At 41.8% G+C, this 17010-nt stretch overlaps 1 protein-coding gene across 5 annotated transcripts in view; it reads right to left on the bottom strand.

Moving 5' to 3' along the window:
* The window catches only part of ESRRG (estrogen related receptor gamma), a 682819-nt gene that overhangs the window by 617707 nt on the left and 48102 nt on the right, over window positions 1-17010 (bottom strand). For 3 of the 5 annotated variants that reach the window (XM_081484982.1, XM_081484980.1, XM_081484981.1), the window contains exon 1: window positions 14036-14147. The exons of the other annotated variants lie outside the window; for them this stretch is intronic. The gene's annotated coding sequence lies outside the window, so the exon portion shown is untranslated. Of the gene's footprint in view, window positions 1-14035; window positions 14148-17010 lie in introns of those variants that run through there. 5 annotated transcript variants of the gene reach the window in all.

Here is a 17010-nt window from a genome sequence, read left to right as displayed (position 1 = left end):
TACTGCTCTTTAGTAGATGTGATTATCTTTGAGAACTATTTACCACTAGTTTTAAGCTTTTAGGATTGATGTAATGATGAAGGTCTTATACTCCTAGGTGTTTTTCTGCTCTCAGCTCTGGCAACAGGATCACAGAGAAAATGCTCACGTTGCCTCAAATACCCATTGTATCAGAAATCAAAAGTACACACACCAAAAAAACTTAAATAATTTTCTAAATAATTCGCATGGAAATGAAAAACTACATGGCAAAAAGATATTACTTTGGGCCTATGGCAAATGTTATGTTAAAAAACTACATTAGGTTACAAACTAAATCTCCATCTCCCAAGTGATGACCAATTACTGCGTGTACAACCGTCACTAGAGCAGGACCAGCCCATGATGTGACTATTGATCTCTGACCCAACGCTTAGAGCAGGATTCTACTTCACAAAATGTTTCCTCAATCAAAAATAATAATGAAACTAGGAACAGCTTATGAAGCACTCACTATATGCCAGACATGGTGGAAAATACCTTCTATGCATCAACTCAGTTAACCCTTTCACCTGCCCATGAGCAGGCCTGACCCTCCTCAGTCTACAGAGGACAATGTGTCAGACAGAGAGGTGAAATCACTTTGCTCAAATTCTTAAGCATAGTGATCAGGTCTGGAACAAAATCTCCAACCCAGGTCTCACTCCACGGGTTGTGCTTCTAACCACCTTGTAGCTGACACTTTACTCCTGTTTTTCGGTGTAAGGAACCAAAGCTGGTAAAAGTAAAAATACTGTATTTCATTATCATTTATCACCTCACCAAGACTTGGTGTTCCCCTGTCAGCTTCAAATTGTTCCTTTCCCTCACAACATGAATGACTACAGTTTCTTCTTTCCTTTCTTTTAGATAAGCAAACCTAGTATTAGAAGAGCTAACAAACCATGAAGCTATAGACAACCATAACATTCTAAAGAATTCTTCAGTCTAAGCATGTGATGAGGCACTCCAACATCTTAAAAAGCTCATTAAAAAAAAAGTTTAAATATAAGTACTGTGTTAACACTCATAGGTCTAAACAAAGAGTCCGCTAGATAAAACTCCTGAGTGGATACAGAAAAGACTGATGCTCTGTTATCTTACTGAACTTCTAAATTACAACCCCCCAAGCTTTTTTTCATGTGCCGATGGGGTTTATTGTAACGAAGGCATTAATAGAAAAAAAAAACAACCCAAATTCTATTATTCAGTATGACATCTCTATATGTACAACGATGCATCTATTCAGAAGAATCTGTACGATAAAAGGAGGTAAAATATACATACAGCATGATCTTTTGTTCCAAGATGATACGATGATTTCTACCATCTGTGCATAAACGAGTTCAAGTCTATTTCACCTTGAGACATAACACACGTAGAGACAGACCTTTCCTCAGAGTGCCCAGGAATGTCCAACACAGTGACTCTGAACCCCTTCATTCCTGCACACTGGGTACCAGCCAGACCACTCTCCAAATCTGGCTTCTAAGTGTCCCCTTTCCCCCCAACTCTGAAGACTAGAGTTTCTTATTGCCTTTAACAAGCACAGCTGAGGTCAGTACCAAACAAACCATGAGGGTAGCATTTGACACACATACAATGTGTTAATGATTCCAGGTTGAAGGCAAATGTATGAATCTACAACCACGTTCATGTCCAGAAATCATTTCTACTAGACAAATGCAAATCATATCGCAAAGGCGCGTCCTTGTAGAACTCAGCAAAGGTCTGCCTGGACTCCAATCTGGAGGTTAGACACGGCGCTTCTCCCAGAATCTGCGTGTGCTCATTACCATATTGCAGGAGTGGCTTCTAAAGCCAAGAACAGCTTTCAGAAAGGCCAAGGTTCTCAAATAACCCGGAGATTTAGGAAGGCAGAGAAAAGACAGTGGCATCACGTAAAAGCCAAGGAACAAAATGACCTCTTCCTCCTACATCAAAGCTTGAGGACTTCTAGAGCACACTATTAACATGGCCTTCCATGGAGGAAGCCCAGGAAGACGCAGATGTCCTTTGGGTTTCTAAAAGGAAGGTACTTACCGTGAAAACCCACCAGTCACCACACTTTGCCCAGATGACAGTGGCCACCCTTCTCCACGGAAGCAGAGCCTGGGACCCACCAAGTTTGTGGAGCTGTCTACTTGGGTTGCTCGGGAATAGGCGAGGGGGGAGAGGGGGGCAGGGTGGGCAAGATGGGGGAGAAAAGACGGACTTTCCCTTTAAAACTGAACAGAAGCTGATCCCAAATCACATGACCTTTTACCGTAATTTCTATTAAAATCATTTCATGTCTGGTTGCCTCTGCTCTCCTGGCTCATTTGTATTGTTTACAACAAGTCATTGCACTGGCAGTGAGTAGGGGCTGAATCCATGGTTACCCGTTTTTACATTCACTAGTTAAATGGAATGCAGCCCTGCTGTGGGTTTCAGGGAACCAGCTCTTAAGAAACCACAATCCAGCTATCAATCAGCCTAATCAGAGAGAAATTAATCTTATAAACCCAAGTATTGGTACATATTAAAAATTGATAGCAAAGGGGCATGGGTTTTTTATTGGTTGGAGTTACGAAAGTGGCCAAGCTGACATTCTACTTAGAGCTTCAGAGTATTCGGTCTGTGGTCTCCATCTGACAGCCGTACACGTCGTGCAGCTAAACAGCTCTCAAGAGTAACACGACCACCCTTGAAAATAAATTCTCCCTCCCCCAACCCCCACCCAATTTTGTGAGCATTTCTTTCACCTGGTTGCTCTTAGGATCCAAAGAGTGCCTGAACAACAGTTCACCCAGACTGCAAACCAGCAAAGTAACTTAACCAGATACACATAAGCCAGTAAAACATCACACTGACAGCCTTGGGTAGGATTCAATTAAGACAAAAATCCCAGTGGAATGCTCTTTACGAGTAAATTAAAACTGCAAACTAATATGTTTCATTGAGAGCAAGGACGGTCCAAATTCATTCTACTGTCCATGAATTTAGGTGGTTAATTCTTCTAAAAACATTTCCCAAAGCAAACTTGTTTCTCAAGATGGACATGCTCAGCAATTATCATTCCTAATCAAAATTTATAAGTTTTCTAGTTTAATGCCCACCATCATCGTCCCACAAGTCACATCTCCACGCTAAATGAGAACAGCAAATAGTTAAAGCTAACATATTACAACCCCATCTACTGCAAAGTCACTGTATCAGAAGCTAGAATTGATTTGTTTCCTCAGAACGAATGGAAAATGAATGTAACAAAACGTCAGAAAAATCCCTCCTGCACTGCTAATCGGATATTGTATAATGGTTGATTGCAGCTCTGCCCTGTCCGCTTGCTGCCTAAATCGTACATACTTACACGTTCTGGGCTCTTCCAAGAGTTTGGTGCAGTTTCAAGGACAAATGTCTTAAGGAAGCCTCTCTACTGTGCAGCAGGGAGTCTAGCGCGGATCTGATGACAAGAGCGCGGTGCTAAATCTGACAACAGAGAAGGAAACTTCCTGCTTGGAGAGGAGATCTTGGAAAGTCTCGGGGTTAAAAAGGCTGCTTTGAATGTGCTGGGTGATCTGCTCCCTGGTTGTGTACACACAGTAGCAGCTGATCTGTGTTTGCAGCCCTGCAGAAAGGAACCTTTACTGAAAACCAATGGTATCACATTTCAGCGGAGCTGGTGCCAAGGGCTGGAGAGCAGAGCCACCTTTGACAACTTCACACAATTCAACCCAGCAGACTTACCACAGGTCACAGAGGAGCGTACAAGGCATCTCTCCCCTCCCACCCCATCCCAGGTTTCACCTCGAATAGGTTAGCGCAGTTCCCTGGGAATCTAAACACCGTTACTGGCTTGACTCTGCCAACAGTACAAGGTATTTCCTGGACTCTTATTAAATATAGTCCCCAATCCCTGCTGTCCTGACCTACCATGGACTGTATTTTTATAGAATTTAAAAAAATGAACCCTAATTTTTAAAAGGCACGGCTCTCTGTTACACAAAACTTCAGATCCACTGTGGGTTACTAAGGCCGCGTTGAGCATTTCAGGCTCCCTGGACATTCCTCACAAATAAACCGAGGAAAAATAAATCAGGATTGGAGATCTGGGTACCCAATTCCGAGTTCAGAAGTCGGAGTTACCAAATTCCTGTTTGGTTGGGGGCCATCTTTTTGACTGTTGATTCTAAACTGGCCACAACTGTAAAAGTTCACTCCAGGCGAACCTACTAATAGAATAGGGCTCTTGGGATGTTAGGATCAGGCAAGCAGAGTATGAATACACTGTTTGGTGCAGCATCACCTTCTTTACCACCCTATGATGGAGGAGGATGGAGATTCTAGACTTTGCCAACTCCAAGAGGGAAAGTGAAGACAGTGTAAGAGATAGAGGGGGTTCAGGGGCGGGGTGCTGGCTGCTGGGGCAAACTTAGTCCAAGTCACTGGTTAACCACTTCAGTATCTGTGTGTGCCTCAGTGTCCTTCCTCCTCCTTCTGTCCTGATGACAAGTCTAGGCTATGGTATATTATATGGTATTTTCTCACAACTGGACATCTTACTTCAAAGGGTAGAAATCAGGACTGATGGTTTAACCAAAGGCCACATTCAATGTGTCAGGCAGCACAGGGAAATGTTCACCTGCTTCTCTGAAAGCTGGCCCATAAGCTGCCTGGGTACCTGGTCAATTACCCAGATCTTTTGCTTTTCATTTTGCCCACACTATGGTTCAGATGTAATGGTCATTCCCTACCCTGTAATGTAATGACAGCTTCCTATCCTGACCCGACTACTTTCTACCTACTTGATACTGAGTTGTTTAAAATCTTGAACTTCTGATTCTTCACCTATGAAATGGAGACAGTACATCTACCATACAAGATTACTGGGAAGATTTAAAGAATAATATAGGTCAAGTGCTGACCCTAAGTGCCTGGTATGCTTGCATTTATTAACATTTACTGAGCCCCCTTAGAACGAGGCTCAGGGCCAGAATCAGGGGTACAGGTCAGCTGAGACATGACCCCTACTCTCAAGCACAATGCTTTCAGTGTCTTTCTTCCTTTCCTCCTGCAATGTGTGTAGTCTCCATCATATACCAAAAAAAATTCAAATACTCGGTCCCATTTGATTCTATGATAATCCTATAAGACAGACGAAACTATGCCCATTTTGCAAGTGGGAAAACCTTGGCTTAAAGAGGTGAGAGTCACACAGCTAGTAAATAATAGCTGGGGACTTCCCTGGTGGTACAGTGGTTAAGAATTTACCTTTCAATTCAGGGGACACAGGTTCAATCCCTGGTCAGTGAACTAAGATCTCACATGCTGCGGGGCAACTAATCCTAAGTGTCAGAACTAGAGAAGGCTGTGCACTGCAACAAAGACCCAGCCCAACCAAAGAACAAAACCAAACCTGTAGCCGAAACTTCAATCCAAGTTCTGATTCTGTCACCATACATATGAATGTGTCACATAGCATTTATTTTCTGCACAAATCTATATTGTATTGTTATCTTAATAGTTTAATGTGCATTATTGTACTTCCCTAAAGATAGTGTTGGAGAAGGGAATGACAAGCCACTCCAGTATTCTTGCCTGGAAAATTCCATGGACAGAGGAGCCTGGCAGGCTACAGTCCATGGGGTCACAAAGAGCTGGATACTATTGAGCGACTGATAAGTCTTTAAAGAGAGACTTAATTAATTTCTATTCTCTTAACAGACCTAGCCTGACACTAAACATATTATGTGTTTAATATATTTTCCTAAATGTAAAAGAAACTCAAGCTGGGTTCATTTACTCCCTATGATCACTCTCACAGGAAGCCATAGCTTCTCAACAAATAATGGTTGGGAGGTTCTTTGTCGCCTTCCACGGTCTGTGCTTTATCTTCGTTGAGAGCTAAGTTGCTTCAGTCATGTCTGACTCTGTGTGACGCTATGGACTGCAGCCCGCCAGGCTCCTCTGTCCACGGGATTCTCCAGGCAAGACTACTGGAGTGGGATGCCATGCCCTCCTCCGGGGGATTTTCCCCACTCAGGGATGGAACCCACATCTCTTATTTTACCTGCATTGGCAGGTGAGTTCTTTACCACTAGCGCCACCTGGGAAGCCCATGCTATGTTTTCAGTTACTTTCAAATAATTACACGCATGTCAAAGTTTTTAACATTGCCTCATAATTAAACCACATCAAAATTGCTTTCTTCATTGGTTTAATATATATTCTATATATTAAGACCCAATGAATTTTGATAGGAGATATTGAATATTTACTTTTAAATTCAAACTTGATCCTTAGATATCTCATGATTTCTAGGTTCCCTTTAGTTTTGAGGTTTGACAAGTCACAAAGTATAGAGTTACAATGATCATTATCTTGTGAATTAGAGCAGAACACACTGCCAACCAACCTCAGGTAAAACCCAAGCAGATTTCTGAATCTTTTAAAAAAATATACCGTCTGCACAAACTGTCCAGATTTCTCCAATAATTCTTTATCTACCGCTTCACTTTAGGTTTTGAAATGTAGTCCATTTCTGATGGAAGAATTGGCTAGACACTTATCAGTGAATCCTACATAAAAATCTTTTTGAAAGAGATCTGTATAGAATCTAGAATTTGGAGTTCAACTGATGCATTACACTAATTAGCTCTGTTATATCTTGGAAATTTTTCCTTGAATGAAATTTATATCATTATTAATTAGTACTTCCTGCCAAACAATGATTCCTTCGGCCTTAACAAAAACCCAGGGAAATCTAGATTAACATCAATGTCAAGACAAAAGTGGAATGACCGGCAGTGTTTGAGACAAAGGAAACAATGACTGGATTCATTGTTTTTGTTTCCAAAGTCATTCACACGTGTATTTAGACAAGCTGTGGCCATCTGTAAGGGCGGGTAAATATGTTCCTTGTGCACTGGCATTGCATACATTAGAATTACCAAGCTTGCTCCATTCAACTGGCCAGCTGCATACTATTTCCTGCTTCCTCCTTAAATAAAATATTATGTAAAGTACCCACCACATACTTGGTCCACAGTTCTTGGACCACAGTGGACAAGAAATGCACTTCCCAAAGACAACTCTGCAGCTAAATAAACCGACCTCAGCCTTGGGCAGACCTGTTAAGCATGGAGAATTGCTTGACCCAATGACTCTTCCTCACCATCTAAAAATGCATAGAATGTTCAAGTGCTTTTACAGCCATGAGTCTCACTTAACTCCCACAACCATCTTGGAATCAAATGCTTTTCTTATTTACATGTTTACCGAGATGACAAATTCAGAGAACTTAATAACTTCCCAGGGTCAGACAGGCATGAATGGCCCAGGAAAAATTTCAAAATGCATGCTCAAACTCTAATTCCAATGCTTTTCCACGTAATTCACATACCATATTCTCTTCAGGAAGAATGTGCATGCATTAGCTTCCCTCTTTTTCCTTTTGGTTCCTCATTGTACAGATCAGTTAAATGCAGACCAAGCTCTCTCTCTCTCTCATTCAAATACACACACAAACACACACACACATGCACACACAAACACACACACCCACCCATATGCCTCTTTTCTACCTTCAGCTGCCTTCTATCTTTTCTTCTCTCACATCTTGGCCAATTACTTCAAACAGAATTGTTTCTCTACATCTTTTTCACTTTCCCACTTTTCAATAATTGGCTGTCAAAAAACAAATTATAGGTGATACACCTGTATTATAGGTGATAAACTTAGGTGTACAGCTAATTTACACTATTCCCAGGGAAAGAAATATTTTGCAACCTTGTGTCTAAAAATCCTGAAAGTTACTAAAAGTTTCATTCATAAATTAAAAAAAAAAATCCCTTTCAGATACTCTGAAACAGTTTCCATCTATCTTTTTAAACTTCCATTTATATGCGTATTCTCTTAAACATCAACCCTCTAGAATCTAGATAAATGATAAACTATTGGTCAGTTTTATTGCCTTTATGTTACTCTCATCACTTGTTTCATAACAGCACTGTTTTTTGCAGTTTTTTTCATCACTGATGTACAATAATTTACTCTAGTAAGTAGTGCAAGATTTTATGGCCTAGCCTAGTAAAGTCATCTGCATTTAAGATTATTTTCTGTGGGGGAAAAAAGCATGTAACTAATAATTAATCTACAAATGAAAAATTGCAGTGTAAACTTGAGTATCTAAGTTTCATGAGGCTTTCATCTGAAACCCCTGAACCTGAGCTTACTTACTACTCTACACATTAACATCTCCAGTCATGGCATAAGACTATGCTTCTGTAAATAATTAGCTTATAGAACACAAATAAACCAAAGTATGATTAATTGGTTTATTCATTATTAATCAATCACTTAATTCAGAATCACTGGAGACCATCAAGTCACATCCTTTCATTTTAGAAATGAAGAAACAAAGGGACATAGTTCTCAGGTGAAGAGGACAAGCAGATAATACTATCAACTCTGCTCAGGACCATTTTGACTGTCCCTGAGCTGAAGATCAATGTTCAGTAATATACCCATTAGCTAAAAAGCACAAATTTCTAACTCTGATGGATCCAAAGGGTCCTCAGGTATTATGTCCCATTTCTGTAACCTTTGGAAAATAAATGTTCATCCTAAATAGAACATGAATTTCTAATAACTGAATTAAACGGTTCATCTAAATAGCCAACTTTGGATTTCTCTCCACACATAATAACTTGGAAAAATATATAGCCTGTGTTTACTAGAGCGCTATAGCCACAGTCTCTAAGAAGAGCTATAACTTGCTAACAATTTTCCTGATTTATGTTTGAAAACATACAGGGCATGAAATGATTTCTGCAACCTTACATTTTCCTCAAGAACATTGGTAGGCAGAAGATAGGTTCCAAAAATAATGCTGGATTGCTTGTTGCAGCCTCTTTTTTAATAGAAATGTGTGATAGGCAATTATATGTGCTCCTCCAAAAAAAAGCATCATTAGATTTCTTTTCCTGATTAAGAAAATTTTAAAAAAAGAAGGAAGGATGAGGCTGGAAAGAGGAAGGGAGAGAGGAAGGAGACGATGATAAAAGCATCTCTTTTCATATGATGTTTACATTATAAAAACTGATTGCCTTCTTGCATAAGAAAATGCAATAGATATTCTTCTAAAGAACAGCTTATAGATAATGTATGGTTACAAACCATAACACGCTATACAAATGTTAGTTATTTTCTGTTATCAGTGTTTAACATATATGTAAATTTACCTCACAATCTATAATTGTGCTAATTAAAACAAGTATTTGTGAATATAAATTATAATGGTCATAAAATCAGCCTTATTAATCTAATATATCTTAGAGTGAGATTGAATTTAAATGGGTCACTCTGGTAACACAGATACAGGAAATCACAGTTTATCCTACCACATAAGTATCAGAATAGGAGTGCAAAAGTTTTTCTATGCTTCATATAAAGTTAGCATTGTAAATTTGAATCTTCCAAACAGTCAAAGATCACTGTGACAGCTACACATATTTGCCATGTTAAAAGCAAGAATTCATTTGTGTAAGGAAAGTAAAATCAGCACATTCATTAGTTAGCATCCTTTATAGGGACCTATCCAAGTTATTTATTTTACCAGATGTGCCATCTGAAACAGCTGTAAGTGTCCATAAGTAAATAAGATAGCTTTGATTCTCCAGGGTCTTGCATGGGACCACAGGAATTCTAAACATATTTAACCCCCTTTTGTGGTAACTATGATCATTCCCTTGTTTACACAAAAAGTATCTTTCACAATAGAAATATAAACAGAGGCCTGACTTAAAACTACCAATTATTCTTCTTCACAATCACGGGTATTATTGAGCATAGTGGTATAAACACATTATACAATAGTTTAAGGTGTACATATCAGAAGGAGAATGGGAGGAAGAATTTACACTCAATACAGTGAAGCAAGTCAGCTAAGGGGGGAGTGAGCCTTCACAATTGGAAATCATTCAGACACTTGGATGAATGGCATCTAATTTCCAAGGAAAAGGAAACTGCCTTAGCTATGTGAAAAAGAGTCTTAGCATCACCACCATATGTACTTAGGGAATTTTTATTTAATGATTTGCAAAGATATTTCCAGTGACCTGAATCTGAAGATTCAAAACCGTAAGGTTGTGTGTCCACATTCTATTCTAAGGACTGAATTATTTTCTGCCATCATCTCTCAAAAGAAGGTCCCACAGGTCCTTCTCCTTGTTGGCCACCACTTACCACTGATTCCAGTACAAAACACTATTACAAATTAGGCTGAAAGTAATCCAAAGGAGATGGTTCCAGAAGAAGATACTTAAACTTTCCTGCAGCACCTTATGCTCACCTGAGAGCATAAGGAGCATACAGGATTCCCATATAATTCCCTACTCTGATTCCTATGGTCCACTTACTCTACTGGAATGACACTGCTAACCTCAAAACTAAATTGCAAAGCAGAATTATTTCACAGCTTTTAAAAACTGACAACAAAGTGACAAGAGAAAATTTCTATGTTTGCACATGAGGTACATATTTTGACTTTATAAAGATAATTTAAGTGAATTTCAAAAATCACAATATTCTGAAACTAGGTAATCATGACTTCAAAACGGCAGACTCTATTGTTCACAAAGAAATTTTCAGTTGCTTTTTTAATACCAGTGGTTCAATGGAAAGATTCACCAACTCTTCCCTGGAGAAAACAGAAGATCTGCATTTAAATAGAGATATAGTATTTCCAAATGCACAGTACCTAGAAGGCAGATACTGTCAAGGTTTCTTAGTGAGTGAGAGTAACTCAAATGGTATTAGGTACATTTCAAGGCTGTAGCCTCTTCATTGCATAGAGCTCTGTTTCCATAACTTTCCTTTTTTCTCTGTGCATTCTTGGTAGTATTCATCCCAAGAAGTTAAAATTAAACCTTTCTCCACTGCAAACTCCCCACACTAGCAACCAGCAATTACTAGTGTACACATCATTTCTGATGTGTACAGAAAAAGACCACAGAAGATAGGTTGGCCAGAAATGTTAAATAATTGAAAAGTATAATGACTTAATAGAGGAGTAAGCTTAGTTTACAATGCAGCCCATCTAAAGCCATAAAGATACTGTGTAAAAATTTTATCTTGTGGTTGACCATTACATATCCTATCTATTATTCAAAAGTATCTCAACATTGTTTTTCTTCATTAATGTGGCTTTTGGCATTTCCCTCAAAATCTTTCTATTCCCAGCGTTTTCCAACAATTTTGAAACAAATACAAAATTCCTACTTTCTATGTCATAAATTTCCCTCACTGGGATAATGAGATCTCCAGTGTCTAATTGAAACCAATTTCACAGGTCAACTTGTAAGACAGCCTTTAACTTCCTTGGATGTGATTTGTTTTGCATTGAACACAATCAAGCATGTACAATATCAAAAAAAGAAATAAAACAGGGCTAAAGCTACTTGCAAGGACACATCTGTAAACAAAGAGAATCTCATAAATAACCTACTTTCCTGGGACACATTAAACCAGGGATTTGTCTATATTATCAAATGTCACAGGGCATCAGGAAAGTTTTGCCTTGATTGCTCAGCTAAGGTACATAGCAAGTTCGTGAAGAAGAAAAAAAAAAAACAGAGAGACACTTGGGATCAATTTCAAACATAAGCCCATTACCTCTGGCAGGCTCTTGCGAAAATTCTAGCTGCAACTAAAATGGCCCTGTAAAGAAGGTTCCTGAGAACAGCCTCAAATACTCTTCTCAGCAACACTTTCCCTCCCCTAGCCCTCCGGCTGCCTGCCTATGAGGTTGGTTACACCTTATCTGGCTGTCCTGCCCATCTCATGCTGATTCAAATTCAGAACTCAAAGTGAAAGATGAAATATCTTCCAGATCACTTAATATTGAAATCCTGTTGCAGTAATAAGTGGTGCTCAGTTGGAGATGAGAACATGGAACTCTCTTGGTAACCTTTTAATTTCTGAAAAAATTGTACAGAGTAAATTGAGTGGCACAGACATCGTAACCAAATGGATTGACCCGCTCTATTTTGTTAAAGCATCACCCATCGGAAGTTCCCTTGGCCCCCTTGGCAATCCCCCCTTAATGAAGACTGGCAGGTTTCAGTAGACACCAAGCACTAAGATTTAAATGCTACTTTGATTTGCTGAGGAAATGATCTTTTATTGACGTTCATCTCCCCAGTCAATGGACAGCTCTCCGTGTTATATGATACTATCCTCCACAGAAACGCTTCTAATTCTCCATAACATGAGTGGAAAGAGTTATGAGAACTGTTTTAATCAAAATAACAAAGCCATGCTTAACAGACAGATCTATACTTGAGAAATCATCAAGGCCTGTTTCATGATATACTCAATTCTTTTCGTATTTGAAGGAAAAGAAGCCCCAGCACGTGACTTCATCTCCATCCATAGTTTCAAGTACCTTCTTCTGTCAGCTATTCCTCAGTTCAGATTTGAGAACTGTTTGAATTTCCCTCTCTTGCCTACAAGGACAGAAAACTGTTTCTCAGGTTGGTTAACTCATTTTGGTAACATCAAACCTACTGGACAGGAAAAAATAAAAAAGAATCCAGACACCCCTTTCCTATTCCCCAATCCCATCCCCTGCTTTCCCCTGGAGATCTTTTCCTCCCCTTTGCTCTTGCCTGCTCCTTCTGAATTTGGGCCTTTTCCAAACACACTCCCCTGTTTGGTCTTTGGGCAGCGTGAGAAATAAAAGAGCGTCTCTCTTCAAAACTAGACCGAGTCATTCAGCTGCTCCGCACCACTTCAAAACATCCCCAGGTCTCTTGCTTCTTGACTTAAAGTATTAAGCAGGAGTGTTCTGAAAAGAGTAGGAAGTCATACGGGGCCCTAACAGCTGCACTTAACTCACATGCTGAGCATTTCTTTCTTTTTGCCTCTTTTTTCTTTTTTTTTTTTTTTAAAGAGAGAGAAAAGGTGTTATTTTCAACGTTGCCCTCTGGTTTAGAGTAGAAAAAAGCATGTGCTTTCAGTGTCTGCCCGCGTCTTCTTGGGAGGCCACTGGTGCTTGGCCCTACAACACCAACCCACAGCAAACAAGCTTCCGTAGTTGAAACCGCCCCGTGGCAATTCACATCATCCGAGCAAGCACGAGATATAAACACAGACAGAATCACTCCACAACACCGAGGCCCGCGAGGGACTTCTCCAGGCCCTTCCGGACTTTTCCAGAAATGTTCATTAAGATTCTGAAAGGGGGGGTGGGGGTCAGGGAAGGGAAGAGGGGGAGAGCTTGGCCCTCTGTGTCTCTCTCTCTCTGAGACTCTCTCATCACCAAACATTGGGGGGGGGGGGGCGTCTAGCCTGCAGATCCATCCGAAAGACTTGAGGGCTGGAAGGGGGTGGGTGGTTTGAAATACTTAAAATGACGGTCGGGTGACCTCCGTGTAACTTCAGAGAGTCCCACGGGAAGGTGAACGCGTTGGGGAGACACAGAGGGTGAGGCGTAGAGGACAGGAAGGAGACACCTAGGACTACAGCAGCAGCAATCACCAGAAGGATTTTTCCAGCCCACGACAGCGGTCCTCAACTCCTGACACCACCCTCTCCCCAACGAGCCCCTGCCCCGATCCCCTCGCCCCCTAAGACCGGAGGACCCCCACCTCTACTCATCCCCCACCCCGGTCCCGGCGCCCTAACTCTGCCCTGACTCTTTGCCACTTTCCCAAGCCCTGAAGTCTCGATCCAGGAAGGGGGATGGGAGAGGTGTTTTAAAGAACAAATCTCATGGAAATGAGAATTGACCAGTGTCTCTAGCACACACGCGCTGACAGTTTTGCAGTCATGGTAAGGCGAGTCTACAACAGGGGCAGAGTCCTCATGGTTGTGTTATGGAGGGAGGGGTTTTTTTTTTTTTTTCCTCCGAAAGACTCTAAACAAGTGAAGGGGGAAGGGGGGGAGCAAGAGATTTCCACCAGGACTGCAAATCAAGGATGCCCCCGATGCAAATGTCTGTCTCCAGATGTTGATGATAAGGGTTTGGACCAGTTACCTTGGCAGGGTCAGAACTGCAGCAGGTTAAGCAGGTGAGTCGTCGGGGATTTTAAAGAAGCCGAAGCCGGTCGCTTTGGCTGGGAAAGTCTACAAAACCCCCATGCAGGAACATTGCACATCTTACACACGCCTCCTTTAACTGGGCTCCCGCGACCTCGGGCGGGCGAGGGGGTGCCGGCCGGCGCGCCGGGGCCAAGGGCACGGCCCCTCGCTGGGCCCCCGCGGGTGCGGGGCCGGCCTGGGCCCCGGGGTCCGCGTCCCGCGCGGCTGTGCACTCACCGAGCCGGGCGGCCAGGGGCCGAGGGGCGCCCGCCGCTAGCCGGAGCGCCCGGGCGCCTCCCTTTGCTCTTGGTAGCGTCGGTCCGCACTCCCTGTGACCCAGGACGTCATGATGCCTGTCTGTTTTCTCAATGATAACTTGGCAGAAGAAGAGAGAGGCTGCCAGGTTCTCCTCGGGTGGTTACGTGGTATGTGCACGTTTCTGTTTGCATGCCTTTCTCTCTCTCCCTTTTGCAAAATAAATATCTAGATTTCTCAAAAAAAAAAAAAAATCCCGGCACTGTCATGATTTGATTGCATTATTGCGTTGGCATAATTGACGCCTCTGGGTGTGTATTTATGTGTCTGTGCGTGTGGGTTTTTTTTGTGTGTGGGGTTTTTTTTTTTTTTTTTTTCCCCTTTAAATCCTGCTGCTGTTACTGCCGCCGCAGCCGCCGCTGCCGAGCGGAAAGCAAGCATGCGTTCATCTTTTGTCTTTCATTTTACCTTCAGGGTGACATTCAGTGCCAACGGCTCCCTTTTGACCATCGCCAATCCCCGGCTGGGCAAAATACATTTGAGGAAACTTGGGGGGAGGGGAAAGAAGCGCCCTTCGGCCCCGAACGCTGGGGTCTCCGTTCCTTCCAAGGCCAGACCCCAAACCATCCCGACCCACCGCCCACCCCTGAAAAACCATTTTCCCTTCTACCCACCGGGCCCAGGCAGAGAAGCAGCACCCAGACAGCGAGGAGCATCCACCCAGGGCCAGACATTCCTGTTCTCGGCTGGCACTTGCTGACTTGCATCTCTCAGTTGCATTCCCAGTGTGTAGGCCTCTCACAACTGGAGCTATTTTTGTCTCCCAGAGATGTTCCTTAAAGCCCTTTAAAAATGGGGAGGGGGGGCAGGGAAGAAAAAGAGAGAGAAAGACAGAAAAGGGCCAACTCCCTATTTGAGGGGTTGTCTGGACACATCCGGAAATTTGGGGGTGCTCCCAGGCACCTGACCCACAAGGGGAGTTTAAAAGGGCAGAAAGGAAAACTAGCTTTTATTTGAATTCTTCTACAACAGCAAGAAAACTTTTTTTTTTTTAATCCCAAGATATTATTGCTGATCATTCACTGTATGTGTCACTTCTCTCATTATGTTCTCTGGAATCAGTAGGGAAGGTCTCAAAAAATATTCCTTAGTGTTTGTTTCTGCAAACATGAGAATGTATTTTAGATGGTGTGGCTACATGACAGGTAAAACAGAGAGCATGTCTTTTTGTAATCTGTAGTTTACGTCACTTGTACATTGATATGTTTTAAGTAGCTTCTATTAATCATAGTATTGTGTACGTTCATCACTACAGTACTATGCATTGCTGAAAAATAAAAATCTAGCATGAGGTTTGGCAAATACTTTGCCCTTCTTTATCACTAATTCCCCCATTTGGGGTACTAGAATGGGCTTAGGATTCTTTTTTCCCCCAAGCCCCTTGTTGACCTTGGTCACCATCATGAATAAAGAAAGTCACTGATTCAAATTCCTGAAAGATGACAGCAGAAGCCAAGTTTGCAAAACAGTAAGCATGGAGGAGAGTGTCAAATCTGGATATGAGTTCAAAAGTTTTTCTCCCCAATTTGAGAAAAACTTTTGAACTCATCCAAAATAATCTTCAGCTGCTGTAAGTTTAAATACAGTTTACCTATTTGAGAGGTTGGCTCCATTTAATGAAAACAGCAAGTCAATTCTTAGGGCTTTTCCATTTCAACTCACAGATCAAGAATCACTAGCAAATTCCAGAGGGAAGTCATTGTAATTATGCAAAGACCAGACCATTTACATTGGAGCAGAACCTCACTAAAGTAAACCTAGGGAGGGTCTCAGGACTCCTGACTAGTACATTCCAGAAGTGAACTCTATCTCATCACCCTTAATAATCAGACATAGTTGTCTAGCTTTGCTTATCAGTCTTCTTGGAATGCTCAAAGGATGAATCAGTAAAGTTTTGTCCCGTGTTTAGAGGTTATCAGGGTCAAAGATGATTCTAAAGAAGGCAGAGTCTATTCAGAACTCTTGCTGCTGCTGCTGCTGCTAAGTCGCATCAGTCGTGTCCGACTCTGTGCGACCCCATAGACGGGAGCCCACCAGGCTCCTCCGTCCCTGGGATTCTCCAGGCAAGAATACTGGAGTAGGTTGCCATTTCCATCTCCAGTGCATGAAAGTGAAAAGTGAAAGTGAAGTCGCTCAGTCATGTCCGACTCTTCGCAACCCCATGAACTGTAGCCAACCAGGCTCCTCCATCCATGGGATTTCCCAGGCAAGAGTACTGGAGTGGGGTGCCATTGCCTTCTCCGTCAGAACTCTTGAGGAGACATCATCTCTCCATGTTCCTGGTGACTTTTCAGTAACTATCCAAGAGGGACTCATTAATATTCCTTCTACCAACCTGGTTCTCCAGCTTGTTTACTTATTAACCTCAGAACTAGACCCCTAAAGACCCACTGCCAAGAGAAAGAACCATCAAAATTTGACTAACTTTAATCCCTTGAAATTCAATTTTTTTTGTTCACATGCCTTCTGTGCTGTTTTGTCACCAATCCACATGCTAGTGCAGGTCAACAAGCAGTTTCCTCCCCCAGAGCTGAGCTATTTGAGAAACCAGTATTGAGGCGACGTACTCAAGTTCTCTGGAGGTTTGAGTAGATCCCTTGTAAGCCCAGCTTGTCT

This window comes from Giraffa tippelskirchi, chromosome 5 (genome assembly GCF_054371585.1).
Source record: "Giraffa tippelskirchi isolate mGirTip1 chromosome 5, T2T-mGirTip1v1.2.pri, whole genome shotgun sequence".
In the NCBI taxonomy this organism is placed as follows: Eukaryota; Metazoa; Chordata; class Mammalia; order Artiodactyla; family Giraffidae; genus Giraffa; species Giraffa tippelskirchi.
Note: the sequence above shows the minus strand (reverse complement) of the source record. Positions and strands in the feature narration are given on the sequence as shown.